Here is a 15,876-nt window from a genome sequence, read left to right as displayed (position 1 = left end):
TAAAAATAATAATAATAATAATAATAATACAGCAAAAATTAAAACATTTTTTTTTTTTGGATTTGAATATATTTTAAATGTAATTTATTCCTGTGATGCAAAGCTGGATTTTCAGCATCATTACATCTTCCCAGAATTCATTCTAATATGAAAGAGTTAATTGCCAAGTACGTGCACATACAAGGAATTTGTTCTGCTGACAGAAGCGCCCGTGCAACCACCCATGTGTCTAGTGTGGGAATTCTCCTCTCATCAAACACTGATGGTGTTTCTATAGCAACAGATGCAGATGAAGCATGTCTGAGGATGTGTTCTGTACCGTCTTGCACTCCTCCTGTTTAATCTTCAGAAGGTTGTTCTTCAGACACTCCTCCACTTGAACCGTCTGTTCCTGTGCGGCAGCTTCCTCAGCACACAGCCGCGTGATCTAACACACACACACAAACAGACATGTTACGAAGTGACCCGAAACACATCGCAATGAGCTGACAGATAGAATTAAAGGAAATGCCCATTATATTTAACTCAGTAATGAAAAATATGAATATTTAAATAGAATAAACTACCCACAAAGAGTGCTTTAAATCAGCCAGTGGTGTGTTTTCATTTCGATTCAGATGCTAAAGACGGCTCATGATGTGATGTGTCCGCTCACCTCATTCCTGCAGTGAACCTGGAGCTGAGGATCGAGCCGGTAGTCGAGCGCTGACTCCTGAAGAATCACTCTGATCTGATCCTCACAGTCTCCAGACAAGCGCTGAGAACAACCCGTTTACAACTGTTCAACAGTCTGCATTTCCACACCACAACACTCACAGACTAATAAAAGAACTTCCATGGCCTACAAGACCACCAAAAAATAACATTATGTTGACTTACGAATCAACATTTCATATCTATAAAAAATCAATGTTACTTTAGTATTATTTATTCATATTTTAATATTCATATTTTGAATTAGCTTTTATTTTATATTTTCAGTTTGCTTTTGTCATTTTATATCTATTTTTAAATTAATAAAAAACTCAATTATTCATAGTTTTAGCGAACCATTTAGTGAACATTTATAAATTTCAATCCAGTTAAAATTTTGTACGTTTGTATTTTCATCTAATATTTACATTAACTATTTCCATTAAAGCTGCAAATTGTATTATTATTTTTGTATAACTTTATTTTTTAATTCCGTTTTAGTTTTAGTAAATCTTATACACAACATTTAGGCAACATTTCTAATTTCAGTTTCAGTTTTATTTCAATTACCAACAGCAATTTTAACAGTAACACACTGATATAGGCAAAGTGGTACAATAATGTCAGTCCGGTGGTCATTATAGCAACACAAGACTATCATTTGTATTATTCGTTGCTAATATTTGAGTGAAACACATACCTGGTCTGCATACTTGAGTTTGAGGCAGGATATGACTTGCCCTCCAGTTCGTTGGCGTCACTGGCTTTGCCAAGAATGCTTTGACAAAACTTGGGAATGTCTGCTTTACAAGCCTTCCTCAACACTGGGTTCAGTCTGTAGTCTGAAAACACCAAGAATCAAAACTCTAGCATAACAGAAGTTGAAATATAAGAAAACTAGCCTTTAACAGAACTTGAGGAAGAGTTTCAGAGATGTAGATGACAAACTCAGCTAACTAGGTGAGTGGAATGAAGGCTTTTAATGGTGCGGATGTGTTTGGTCTTCACCTGTGTTCTGAGTGATTTGTCTCTTGGTGATCATCTGCTTACACTTGGGATCCATAAGCTCGCTGTTCTTGTTCAGTTTTAGACACTGTAGCATGTTCTTAGCATCCGACTCTGTGCAAAACCGCTAAACCAAGGACAAATAGTTCGAGAAAGAACAAGAAAAGGAGAAACAGACTTAACTACTGACTGCACAGATCTATGGGAACAGTCCTTACAGGCTCAAGTAGACAAGTTTGGGCTTTCTTGCACACCAATGTTGCATTTGTTACTGATATTGAAAAATGTCATTACAACATAAAATTACTGCTTTTTTATTTTAATGTATTTAAAATTGTATTCTTGTGATGCAAAGCTGAATTTTCAGCATCATTGCGCCAGTATTCAGAGTCACAAGATCCTTTAGAAATTATTGTAAAATTCTCATTTGATTAATAATAACAACAATAATAATACAATAAGACCAATATTTATTTGAACAAGGAATCTTTTGTAACATTATAAAAGTCTTTACTGCTAATTTTGATCACCTTTTTGTATTCTAGCTGAATAAAAGTATGAATTTCTTTCATAACATTACTGTATTTGTTAATAGCATACAGGTTATGTGCTTTCAATGTTTAATACTCCTTTCCAAATCAGCTCTATCGATCTATCAGCCACTTCACTCGGGCCCCGTGTTGATCTTATTAAGTTCATTAAAACATGGGGCTTACGCTATTCCTATTGATTTTTGACAATCCAGAGTACGTTTATAACCGTCAGATCGCTCTGTTTGACAGGAGAGCTTAGATAATGTCAGTATATGACCAAAGGGAACTGCAAAACTTGCTAAAAACATCTCACCTTGATCATCTGCTTGCACACTCTCATGAGCTGATAGTCCAGCTCCGGATCCATCATTTCAGTTTCCTGAAGCTTAAAGATCTTCTGATGACAAACCTGAGAAAGCTGCTTCTTGCTCTCTTTGAGACACTCAATGATCTGAGAAGAAGAGGACAGATACAGACGAAAAAAGAACAGGTGATGAATATAGTTAGTTATTAGTTACTTCTCCAATAGGGCTACATTGCTGCAGCATTTTATTTTTTCACTTACGCTGTCAAGTTAAGGTTAATCGAGGTTTCTTGTGTATAGGCATCATACACGTGATGTAAATTAATTTTTTTCATTAAATAATAATCAGACTAAATTAACACCATAAACCGCCAGCTCTACACATTTTCTATGCATTTCATAGGTGGTCTTTAAAGCTGGAATTGTGTTGAAGTTAGGAAAATGATGTAATTTTTATGTAGGTCAGAGTGCATGATTAAATGCATTAATATTTGATTGCATTATTATTATTATTATTATTATTATTTAAGCTGACCTAAGCTGTTACATGACTAAACAGGACCATGCCAGGTTGCTGGCTACTGAATAAGTGTAATTATGTAAACATGTATGGTCATATGTTAATGTGCTCATGGTTGTGTCAACATGATTTATTGGCTGAAGCAGTTTTATAGCTTGGTTTTTAATGGACTGGGTGAGAAAGCGGAGAGCGTTACACAATGAAAATGTACTTCCATAAAAAGTATGGAAAATCCTACTTAGTATAACATGTATTTTGCATGTGTGTAAACACATGCCTCAAACCACCTGGCTTTGTATAACATGCATAACAATATCGGTATAATATGTAGTTAGTATTTTGCATATGAGGCATATCAGACTGTAATGTAGGGTTTTCCACATTTGACCAATGAATTTCCACAACTTTTCCAGACTTTCATGATCACTCAAGTTTTTTTTATCATTTTATAGAGGCTGATGGAAGGGTTTTCTATTTGTACTTTATTTTAGGTACCAATACTTAATTTTAAATGTAAAAATTAAAATTAAGCAAAAAAAAAAAAAAAAAAATAGCCAAACATCAAAATATAAGCTGACATTCCTTAATTATAATTCTTAATTATATAATTTTTATTTATGAACCCCGTATGTGGGAATTTTTAAAAATGTGATTTCTAGACCTGGAAAAGTAATTGAAAATTAGTAGAATGTAAAAATATGGACATTTTTAAAACAAATAACTTAATCTAGCTTTGTTAAATTCTAATATATTTATCTATTTGTGAACAGCAATTTTATTATATTTTATGTTTATTATATTATATTTTATATATATATATATATATATATATATATATATATATATATATATATATATATATATATATATATATATATATATATATATATATTGCTATAAAAGTCATGTAAATTCACTGGTAATAAAAATATAACATTATATAAAAATATAAAATATAACATAACATTCTGTTCCCAATTCTGGAAATGTTATTCTTTTAATTATTATATTTAATTATTTTAATATAAACTCCTCATTTATGTAAAAAAAAAAAAAAAAAACGGTAGTTGTTCAAAAATGGCCTTGCCTTTTCCAGCCTCTATGCAGAGCACAGTTATTTGCTACAGACTTTTGATGACCTGGAAATCTCAATTTGTATGATTTTCTACTATTCCCATGTGTTCCATGATCTAGGAATCTGTAGAGGGTAATGTTTTCTCTTGGTTCATTTCTCTTGGTTCATGTCAAATTAATTTTGATAAATAAGTCGCACCTGATTATAAGTCGCTGGACCAGCCAAACTATGAAAAAAAGTGTGACTTAGAGTCCGGAAAATATGGTAAACAGTTACCTGAGCATTTCCGTAGGCAACAGAGGAACAAAACTTGTTGATATCCTTCTTACAAGCATCATGCAGCTCAGGTTCCAGTCGAATGTCCTCTGACTGCAAAACAAGAGGACAGAGAGCGTGACATCTGACCGTATATCTTCAGAAGACGTGGAATACAGAACACGAGTCATATGCAAAAGTTTTCTCAAACTTTAATGGTACTTTTAGGTCCTTGATTGAACAAATGACATTGCACTTTTGTTGTACAGGAAAAAGGATCTGAAAAAGTGTGTGATTTATCTTGAGTAAAGTGAACTCACCATCTCCAGCTCTTCCACCCTCAGCTGTTTCCGACATTTAAGAGACACACGCTGATCTTTCACATCCTGTAGCGTGTCGTTCCTCACCGTGGTGCTCAAACAGATGACCACATCCGCCCTGAGGTGGAAAGAAACATGAAATGACACATGAAGAGGGTGAAAGAGACACTGAGGCAGACACACAGACAGGCTGTGATCATTAAAGCCTCTATGAAAAGATGTCACAGAACAAATAAATCACCATCAAAACTGAATGACAAATCAAAACAGGGTTTGTGAAGAACGTTTCAAAGCCTGAAGAAACAGCTGCTCACTTCTTCTTAATGTTGGGACAGAGTTTGAGGACATCCTCTTTACAGGCCATTTTGAACTTGTAGGAGAAGCGGAAGTCCTTCATCTGAACCTGAAGGGTAGACAAGTGAAAATACACTTGACAAAAATTACATCCCATATCTCAAAGCGTACATCAACTGCTAGATAGTACACATAAAATAATGCAATTTATATAATTTGTAACGCAATTTAGTGTTATTTTAGTACCATTGACATACTACTACTGCTTTCAATTATATATTTAATCTAATGCTGTCAATCGATTAAAATAAGTTTTTTCTGAAATTAATTAACACAAAAAAATTTGAATATAGTTTTATATTGCAATAATATCACATTCATTCTTCAAATTAATGTAGAAACAACATAAAGACATCTTTTTTACGACTGAATTGTTTTTTCAGTCATAAAAAATTGTTTCTTCCCCTCTAACATTTAACCATTGACTAAACCCATTTAACATTAATTTTGAATGGGTTTATAATTAACTTTAATTATATTTCACTTCAACACTGCATTTCACACACACATACACACACACACACACACACACACACACGTGCACAAATGAGGATCACAGCCTGTAGCCGGTGAATGAGTCTCCATCCACAAACAGACGTACATCGTCTGCAGATATAAGGAATTTCATTGCACTTTAACAAGAAATCTGAATGGCTTATATATGTGCAATATTTTAAAAGAGCCCTCACTTACTGAGTTTAATGCCACAGTTGTGTTAGAATGCATCTCATTTTTGTTTCTGTGGCGGTGCGTCGAGCTCGTCATGAAGCGCACGGTCCGGAGCCCTGTATGACTGATGCATCAGTTCAATTCAACTTTACTCCAAATATATGAACTTACCGGTTTTGAATAATTTAGATTGAACATGTTTGTTTATGTCCAAAATTTGTCCACAATTAAAAGCCTTTAATTTTCTAAAAAACCGACAGTGCGCCTTATAATCCAGAGCACCTTATATATGGATCAAGGTGCTCTGCCATAATGTTGACATTACCTTTAGCACAGCTCCATCTAGTGGATGTATAACGCAAACCCAGTCAAACGTTTGACTGCAGTTTCTCCTGTTCTATGCACCCTATACATGAAAACAGTTTTAAAATAGGCCATTCATTGAAGGTGAGCCTTATAATCCGGTGCGCCTTATAGTGCAGAAAATACAGTACTATTAATTTTCACCTTTGACTGATTTTGCAGAAGATTTAGACTGATAACTTCTGTGCGCAGATGCGGCAAATTTGTCACAGGACGCGCAATATGACAGTTGCGTCTGACTATATATGAACTAGCTGTTTTAAATACAGTATTTTCATATTCAAGTTAGTTTATCAGTATGTTTGAAAGTATATTTTTTTCGATTATTGGTGATTCCATAGGCTCTCTCTCATGCACCTGCATGGTTTAAAACACCGAATAGTTCTGCTATGACAAGAACAAAGAGTCTCTCTCTTGCTCCACCCGTGCATGACAATATCGTGTATCGTTGATCTCACGTGTATGACGATACACTACTTTCTGTATTAAGAACCTAGGTGTTTTCTGTGATCAGTCTCAAATCTGATAAACAAATAAATGCGGTTATTAGTTCCTGTTTTTCAGCTATGCCTTCTCTCCAAAATTCAATCTTTTCTCTCTGTAAAAACTTCAGAGATTGCTATCCATGCGCTCTTTACATCTCGCTTGGACTACTACAACTCTCTTTATCTTGGCATTTCTAAATCTTTCATTGCTCGTGTCCAATTAGTACAAAACGCCGCTGCTAAATTCCTCAAAGCACAATGTAAATTTGATCACGTTACTCCAATTCTGAAATCGTTGCATTGGTTACCTGTGCATCTTAGAATTGAGTTCAAAATTCTTCTCTGTTTTTAAATCAATAAATAATCTGGCAAAGAGCTATCTGATCAACTTTATCCATAAAATCCTACACGAAATCTGAGGTCTGGTGATCAAACACTTCTCTTTGTCTCCAGATCATGGTTAAAGCATAGAGGGGATAGATCCTTTGCGGTTGCTGACCCTAATTAATTAGCATGGTCAGCATCCATCCATCAATACCCCAAACCAACCCAAAACCATTCAGTACACTCTCTGCTGGGATAGCATGACATTTGGGAAAACTTTTAATTGCCATCATTCAAACTGAACAATGTGACTGTCTTACCAGCTGGAAATGAGTGACGCCCACAGCACATTTCTCATTCATTTCCCTCTGATGCTTGTTCTGCACCAGGCATTCCAGAAGATTCCCTGTGTCTATCTGATTATCAGCTACATCCTGGGAGGAAAGAGACCCACACGAGGAATTCAGAATTTAAAAAATAATAAAGGGAATAATCAGATGTGTGTGCCGTTGGTACTAACATGGCAGTGGCTCTGGATGACCGGTTCACAGGCTCGGATCAGCAGAGCTTCAATCTGAATGTCCTGTGAACACACCAGATGACCATGAATCAAGATCGTTTCTCCCCAAAAGTCCCTAAATTCTAAAATTCTATATATTTAAATATAAGATCTTTTAATGTAAAGAAGGAAGTCTCTTATGCTCACCAAGGCTGCATTTATTTGATCAAAACTACAGTTAAAACAGTAACATTGTGAAATATTATTACAGTTTAAAAGAACTGTTTTCCATTCTACTGTAATTAAAAATGTAATTTATTCCTGTGATGAAAAACTGAATTTTCAGCAGCCATTACTCCCGTCTTTTGTGTCACATGACCCTTCAGAAAATATTCTAATTCTAAACATGCACTATTATCAGATTTGAATGTTTGATACGTTGTTTGAATGTTCTTTGATGATTATTTATTTCAAAAGAACAGCATTTACTTGAAATTGAAAATTTGCAACATAAGCGTCTTTATTGTCACTGTTGATCAATGTTTTGATGCATCCTTGCTGAATAAAAGTAAAAAAAAAAACTACTTACTGACATATATAAGTTAATATATATATATATATATATATATATATATATATATATATATATATATATGTAAACAGTAAACTGTACAACAAAACAGTAAATATAACAGATAAGAAAACAGTACAGAAGACCTTGCAAGCAATTTCTTTTCCACCCTCATTCTTTATGACTTTATTCCCTCTAAGGTTTATGTAGATGCTGTGGTGTGGAATCGGAAACAAACCTCAGATTCCAGTTCTGTCAGGTTGCCCACCACATCTCTGCAGTTTGACACCAAGTCCTCAAGATGGTCCTGAAGACACTCCAGCTCCTGAGGCAGACAAACAACTCTGAATCCCTGACCTAGAAACACTCATCATGAACTGATACTCCTTCAATACTGAGGAGTTTGATCCCAAAACTCATTTTTTACCTGTCCGTTGTCCGTCTTCTCACTGCACCATTTGCCCAGGTCAGTCATGCAACGTTTCTGGAGCTCAGGGTCCAGCTTCACATCCAGAGCTCTCTGGTGAAGAACTCTCTGGACTTCCATCTTACAGTCCCTGGTGAGCTGGACATGAAGACACACTGAATATTTTGACAGAATATCAGTCCAGTCATCTATTTGGACATCCAAATTCACATGCTCTCCATTCAACATGCTTGTTGTCTCATACAAAGTGATCAAACAGTTCACTTTTCTATATGTTGGACAAATGCAGCATCTGAGTAGTTCCTAGTCAGAATAAACTTTAAAGTAGATCAGACTTCATGCTGATTCTCTCTTCAGTGTCTTAATGAGAGCTGACAAATTAAATGCGCATTATTTGTGCTTCTCACTCGTCTGCCCTGCTCTTCTGTCCGGTAAGCGTGCCGGTAAAGGCAGGAAAACACAGCGCCAGGAGGCATCAGCTCACTGCTCTCGTTCCAGCCCGGGGTGTAACACAGTCTGGATGCGTCGTTCTGACACTTACGGTATAGGATTGGATCAAGCCTAGACAGACAAAATACACAGGAGACAAAAATGAGTCACATGTCTAACCGGATTCTAACTTTAACCTCTGGTCTTGTGATGCAAAATATCAAAATAAAAGTAGAATTATGTCTGTACTGGAAATCATTATAGCTATATAGAGTAACACACCACAAGGGAGTTAAGAAATTAATGTTTGAATTGAGTAAATAAGCATTAAATTGATCAAAAGTGACAGTAAAGAAAAATATATAATTTTACAAATAAATGCTATTCTTTTGAACAATTCATCAAAGAATCATTCAAAAAAATATGTTTTGTCTTCAATGTTTTGGTTACTTTCAACATAAATATTCGTGATAACAATGATAAATGTTTCCTGAGCAGCCAATCAGCATATTATAATGATCATGTGACACTGGAGTAATGATGCTGAAAATTCAGTTTTGCATCACAGGAATAAATAACCTTTAAAAATATATTTAAATAGAAAACTGGTCACAGTTTCACAGCACCTCAAACCTCAAACTTTTTGAGCTGTAGTGTATATACACAAATCTGTTACGACGCATTTAGTGTAAGCTGCATGAATCAGCCTGCAAAACAGGTTTACATATAAAAATTGACCAAAATAGAGAAGCGTATAACAGTCTCTGTAGGGCCGCAACAAAAAAAAAGCATCACACAGCCAGTCTGTGTAGTAATAGCCAACCTATTACTACACAACCACACTCCAAAACACCAACTTGAAAGCATAAGAGGGGGTTTCAAGGGTCTTATTTTGTCTGAGTCATCAGGTGAGGTCAGGAAAAGATAAAGGAAAGGTTTGGTTGATTACTTCCAGTCTCTTGAAATGAAGTACTGCAGCTCCAGAAGACTGTGTTCACAGTCCTGAACCATCTTCTCTGTGTAAAGATGCTCCATTAGACAAGACAGAATCCTACAAACACACACAAATACATGTTTGGGATATTTAATCAACCAAATGATCTTTTCAAAAATCAATAGCAAATTTGTGTTTTAATGACATTACATTTATGCATTTATATTTCAATAATTAATTCATCCACTTTTCTATTTTGCATTCTTTAACGGCGTCAATCAGCAAAGGGTGATATCTAATTTAATTTAAATATATATATATATTATAATAAAATTATAATCAATATGTTAAGCCAATTATTATTTTCAAGATTTGGGCAAAAATTCTGTACTATTTTGTTGAAATAAACAAAACACCAAAAACTAAAATAGCTGACAAGTGAATTTGGGCATTACAACATTATAAGGAAAATTATGAAAAATAGATATTAGTTTTTTTTAGATCTGCTAAAGACTATATTTAACAGTATTATTAAATTATTAGTTTTTTAAAAAATGCACCGTAATTAAGAGTTAAAAAGTGAAGAAAAAAAATCAGGGGAAATTTGCATGTACAATCTGCCATTGACAGCTAATTAAAAAAAATCCCACATTTATGAAAAAGATGGATTATTATTATTTATAGTATTAATTTAATTGTATATTATTATTATTTAACAAATACAATAATAATAATAAAAAGCAAACAAACAAACAAATAAATAAATAAATACTTTTTCCAAAGAAGGACATTTGTTTTTTTACAATTATAATAAAAATGAATTAAAAAAAATAAATTAAATTAAATAATTCAGAAAAAGCATAATTTCATAAAACCAAATAAATGAAAAATAAATAATATAATATATATAAAAATATATATATATATATATATATATATATATATAGTTGTATTCTTCAGCTTGAATGCCTGTTCATCATTCTTTCTCTTAGAAAAAGAGTGAACACTTAATTGGATTTGACTCTCTTCTATAAATCCACTGCAGTTTTATATGGTGCCTGTGAGAGAAAGACAGTATCGCTGCTTTAAACAAAGCATTAGGTCAAGAGGAATAATCTCTACAGGAATGGTCTCTCGACCAGCCCAGATAAATCCTGTGACAGACTACAGTTATCTGCTGCTCAGTAGTTTCCCTGGAGTCTTCAAACATCGATGACTGAAGCTTTCATGCAAGTGTTTACGCTATATTGACATGACTCACATAGGGTCTCCGCTGCGGATGTGTTTGCAGGCCGTCTGGATCACAGACTCACAGGCTTCATTCAAAGCGCGATCGATCCGGTAATCAGCGCCGGGGTCTGCTGACTGGATAAGAGTCTGGAGCTACACCAGAGACAAATCATTCATCATTTCATCAGGAGATAAGTCACAGCTCAAAATGTTATTATGCCACAATATAAAATGATGTCATATTTGTATTCCGCATGGACACATATTACAGTTTAGTACATGTAGAACAATTATTCAACATTTAGAATAATTATAAATTTATCTTGAGCATCAAAGCATCAGCATATTACAACAAAGTAGGAGTAATGATGCATTACAAGAATAAATTACATTTTAAAACATATTGAAAGTTGAAATCAGTTAAAAATTTCACAATATTACTGTTTTTACTGTATTTTGAACTATTAAAACTTATTTTTTTAAAGTACAAACTATAATTAAATATGCAACAAACTTTCCCACAATCCAAGGGTTCTTACTGCTGTCTGACAGAGGTTGTCCACCGTGCCCTTGTCCCCGCGGGTGACTCTCATGAGGCAGTGCAGGGTGCGTCCCTTGCGGTGCAGTCCTGAGCAGTGCGCCTCGATCTCTCCTCGACAATGCAACACGATCTCAGGACTCAGAGAGAAATCCTCCATTAGCATGCGTCTGTAGTCCAGCATCTCCCCCTGACAGTCTCCGGTCACCGTGCGGCCTGAAGACAGCAGAGAAACCCACGGGAAGGAACGTAACAATGGACAAACTTATTAGGTTGCAACAAATCAACAAACAGCCCTGAACAGGGGAACATGCATGAATGAGAGCATGTTATTTACTGCACAGAATATACAGTATACTGCATTTATGTGCTTCAAAAAAAAAACGATTTGTATAATATTCACAAAATATTTAATTACTTTACATTTAGAATTTATAATAATTGATTAAGGTTTCATATTCTGGCTTATGTGCATTTTTATTTATACATTTTTGTTATTAACATTTCATACCATTTTGTCTAATAAAAAAACTAAAATGTAGAATAACAATTAAAATATATTTTTTATTACTACAGCAGAATTGAGTACTTCTACTAATATGGTACTAGTATAAATGTAAATATGAATAATAATCATATGGTAATAATACTAATAATGAATGATAATGAGTAATAAGAAAAAATAACTTACACAATTACCCCAATATAAAAAAAACATAATAATAATAATAATTGTATTTGTCTATAACCAATATGGTAATAGTTTAAATATAAAAATATGAACAGTAATCATATGACAATAATAATAATAATAATAATAATAATAATAATAATAATAATAATAATGAGTTATAATTAAAGTACAAAAATGCACAATTAAATACCCAATACTAAACAACACTGAGAAAATAAAAAAATATCTCTCTTCATATTGTCCCATAACTGATACTGTACTATTCTAAATATAAATATGAATTATAATAATATGACAATAAAGTACATTTTAATAAATAATAATCAAAGTAAAAATATAATAATCATTAAATGCACAATTAAATATCAAATATGAAACAATACTGAAAAACTAAAATTAACATGTTAAATATTAGCGGATAACTGATTTGGTACTATTCTAATGTAAAAATTTATAATAATAATAATAATAATATGACAATAAAATGTACAATAATAGTAATAATAAGTAAAAATCTAAGTAGAATAAAAAAATGCATATATACATATAATACTAATCTAAATGTAAAAATGTAGAATAATTGTATGATAATATATGTATCCAATGTAATGGTAATTGTATCCAATTATTAATCAGTTTAGAATTCAAAATGAACATGCACAGTGAAATATCCAATATCAAAGAATACTGAATAAAGAGCTAATATTGGCCAGTGTCAGAGTAGAACAGTAGCATGATACTGAATGATATGAACAGACCTCTGTGAACAGCAGACTCCAGGCAGAGGAGGAGGAAGGAGAGTCTGGCCTCTCTGGCGCGAGGCATGCTGGCGTCCGGGTTACAACGGTACTTGCGTAGGTCGGCCTTACAGGCCTTCGCCAGGGAGTAACTGACTTTATAATCTTGAGCAATGAGCTTTTGCCGAGTGGTCAGGGCGTTTCTGCACTGTGGACAGAGATGCTTGTTAAGCACACAGACAAACACATACACTAAACTGACCACCAACATTCCTGCGGCTTCTTCTAGAGAATGACCTTGGATCAGACACTTTCCTCCCACACTGACTTTTTTTAATGCACATACTGTTGCACGGATTTGGTTGAGACACAAGAAACATTTACAATGCATTTCAGTTTGTTTCCCAGAACCTGTGGTATTCAATTCAATGTATTGGTGAGCATAGATGTAACGCACCTTTTCCGACATTGCTTCCTCAAATTTATGGTTGAACAAGCATTTGTACACTCTGCCCTCTCCCACCTGGGTCTGCAACCAAAAAGAAATAGATTAAAAAAATGTCAAAAGCCAATTCAGGTCAATCGGAGATATTCAGCACTTCATGTTGGCACATCAACACTTCGGCCCTGTCAATCTGACTCACAGCACATGACAGGCAGCTGTCAATCATGACAGCCTTCCAGCAAAGTACACACTTGTAGAGAGTAGTGACAGTGTGCAGATTAGGCTGCAGTTATCGTGATGGATGAGAGGACACTATTAGAGAAGCTGACACATACATGCTCACAAAAGCGCTCCCGGTCGTCTCGGCAGGAGAAGTAGAGGTAGCGGTCGAGGTGGAAGTCGTCCGCTGATAGTTCTGCCACTCTCATGATGGCCTTTTTGCACTCGTCCTTGATTTGACGAGCCTTATCCTTCTGCTCTGCCTCCCGGACCAGAGCCCTCTCCAGACACGCAATCACCTCGCCCTGGGAATGCAGGTCCTAACCAGAAGGAAAAACAAATGACATTATATTTGCCCTTTGGACTCAGAAACAGCTTGGCATAGGGTTTATTTTGGGACAACAGATATAGACCATTAAACTGAAGGGATGAAAGGAAGGAAGGAAAACGAATCACAAAGTAAAAAAGTAAACTAGTAAGATGTTTGACATAAAATTTGAAAATCAAATAGATTAACAATGATGCTTTTGAATACAAGACAAAAGAAGAATGTGAAGTAAAAGTGTTTTTTTTTTTTTTTACTTTTTTTTAATGAGCATTTTGGCTGTTTATATAGGAAAGACTGAAAAGAGCAGGGACAAAGGAGTTTTATTTTAGTATTATTTATATACTGTTTTAGTATTATAGTAATTTATTATTATTATTTAGAATTGTATTTGATATATTTTGATACAATTATATCATTAATAATATGTTTTATATTTTTATTTTTACGGTTTCAGTTTTAATTATTATAAGTTTAGTAATGTGTTATATGCTTTTGTTATTTTTATTCAATATAGATTTGATTTATATTTATTTAAGTTTTAGTAATTTTAGTACTTCAACATAACATTATTCTATCTAGTTCCCAAGGCAACATTTCAAATATTTATTTTTATGTTTTTAATCAGATTTTTTGTTTATTTTTTTATTTCAGCTTTATTTCAAAATAATAGTTTCAGTTAATAAAAATATAACAACACTTAGGAGAGTGAGAAAAACGAATAAATAAATAAATAAAGATAAATTATAAAATATATCAAAGCAAAATAAAATAAATAAATAAAAGTAAAAAAAAGAAAAACTTTACAATAAATGTTTTAAAATACATATTTTGAACAAAAGTCTGCTAAAGAATGTTTTTATAACATTTTTTTGTTGTTGTTAATTAAAAAAGAAAATTATAACCAATTTTAGATAATCGGCCCGTGAATTAAAGTGAAGGCCCTGCCTTTAACCACTAACACGTCCTGAGGTCCAGGAACACCATCCAAGGCGACTGTAAACAAATAACACATAAAATAGTGTTGATGATGATATTCAAGAGCCCACTCGCAGTAATGTAGTGTCAGAATTTAAAGCATGCAACTTAATGACAAAACACCTAGTGATATTAAAAGGCACTACAGAACAGGAGCTGTCAGTTAATCATATAATAGAAGACAATTAAAGCATAACCCATGGTCTAAAAACATCTTAAAGTTTGTAAACCCACTAAGCAGCTAAATATAATCTTCATATCCTATATGTTTGGCAGTCTGAGCATATTTAGGCTATTTTAAGTCAACAATCAGACAAGTCTAAAGTTAACTTTTTTTTATTTCAGCAGTGTGCACCCGGGGGAACGAGGCAAGTGTGGTGAACGGGTGCCCATGTTCCAGCACGCCCGGAGGAATGTGGACATTTCGGGAACGGCAGAGTCACTACATCACAGCCGTGTGGTACCAAGCCGACATCCTGTGGCTTCCCAAAGGGATATTCTAGAGCTTTGCGGTTTTAAGTGGGCAAGGATTCAAAGCATTCACAGCTATTATTGGAACACAAGCATACTTTTTCTCCGACAGCGATGCTTCCACACTCCAAGGTGTTGATGTCTTCTCTGCATTTGTCCATAAAGCCGCATATGAGCCGATAGTCGCTGAAGATGATGCTGGTCATCTTGGTGATGTACTGATGGCACTGGCGTTCTGTGATGTTGACGTGGTGGTCCACCAGGCAGGACATCAGATAGCCTTTCCCCCGCTCCTCATCTGCACACTCCTTCAGCTGAGAAACAGATTAAGACTCTTTCATTAACCGTGAGATGGAGCAGTCAAGGATCAATGCTACAGACATGAAGCTGAAGAATTTACATTCCTTATTTAATATCAAGTCAATTTCACTAATGGTAATTAAATTGTGTATTCAACCACAAATGTGCATCAAATCACA

The 15,876-nt window shown here is 34.2% G+C and overlaps 1 pseudogene; it reads right to left on the bottom strand.

The window, feature by feature from the left end:
• Nucleotides 1-271: 271 nt before the first annotated feature.
• LOC113079345 (Golgi apparatus protein 1-like) overlaps nt 272-15,876 on the bottom strand; it is a 30,687-nt pseudogene continuing 15,082 nt past the window's right edge.

This window comes from Carassius auratus, unplaced genomic scaffold (assembly GCF_003368295.1).
Source record: "Carassius auratus strain Wakin unplaced genomic scaffold, ASM336829v1 scaf_tig00027674, whole genome shotgun sequence".
Classification (NCBI taxonomy): domain Eukaryota; kingdom Metazoa; phylum Chordata; class Actinopteri; order Cypriniformes; family Cyprinidae; genus Carassius; species Carassius auratus.
The sequence above is the reverse complement of the archived record's forward strand: the minus strand, read 5'-3'. Positions and strand labels throughout refer to the sequence as shown.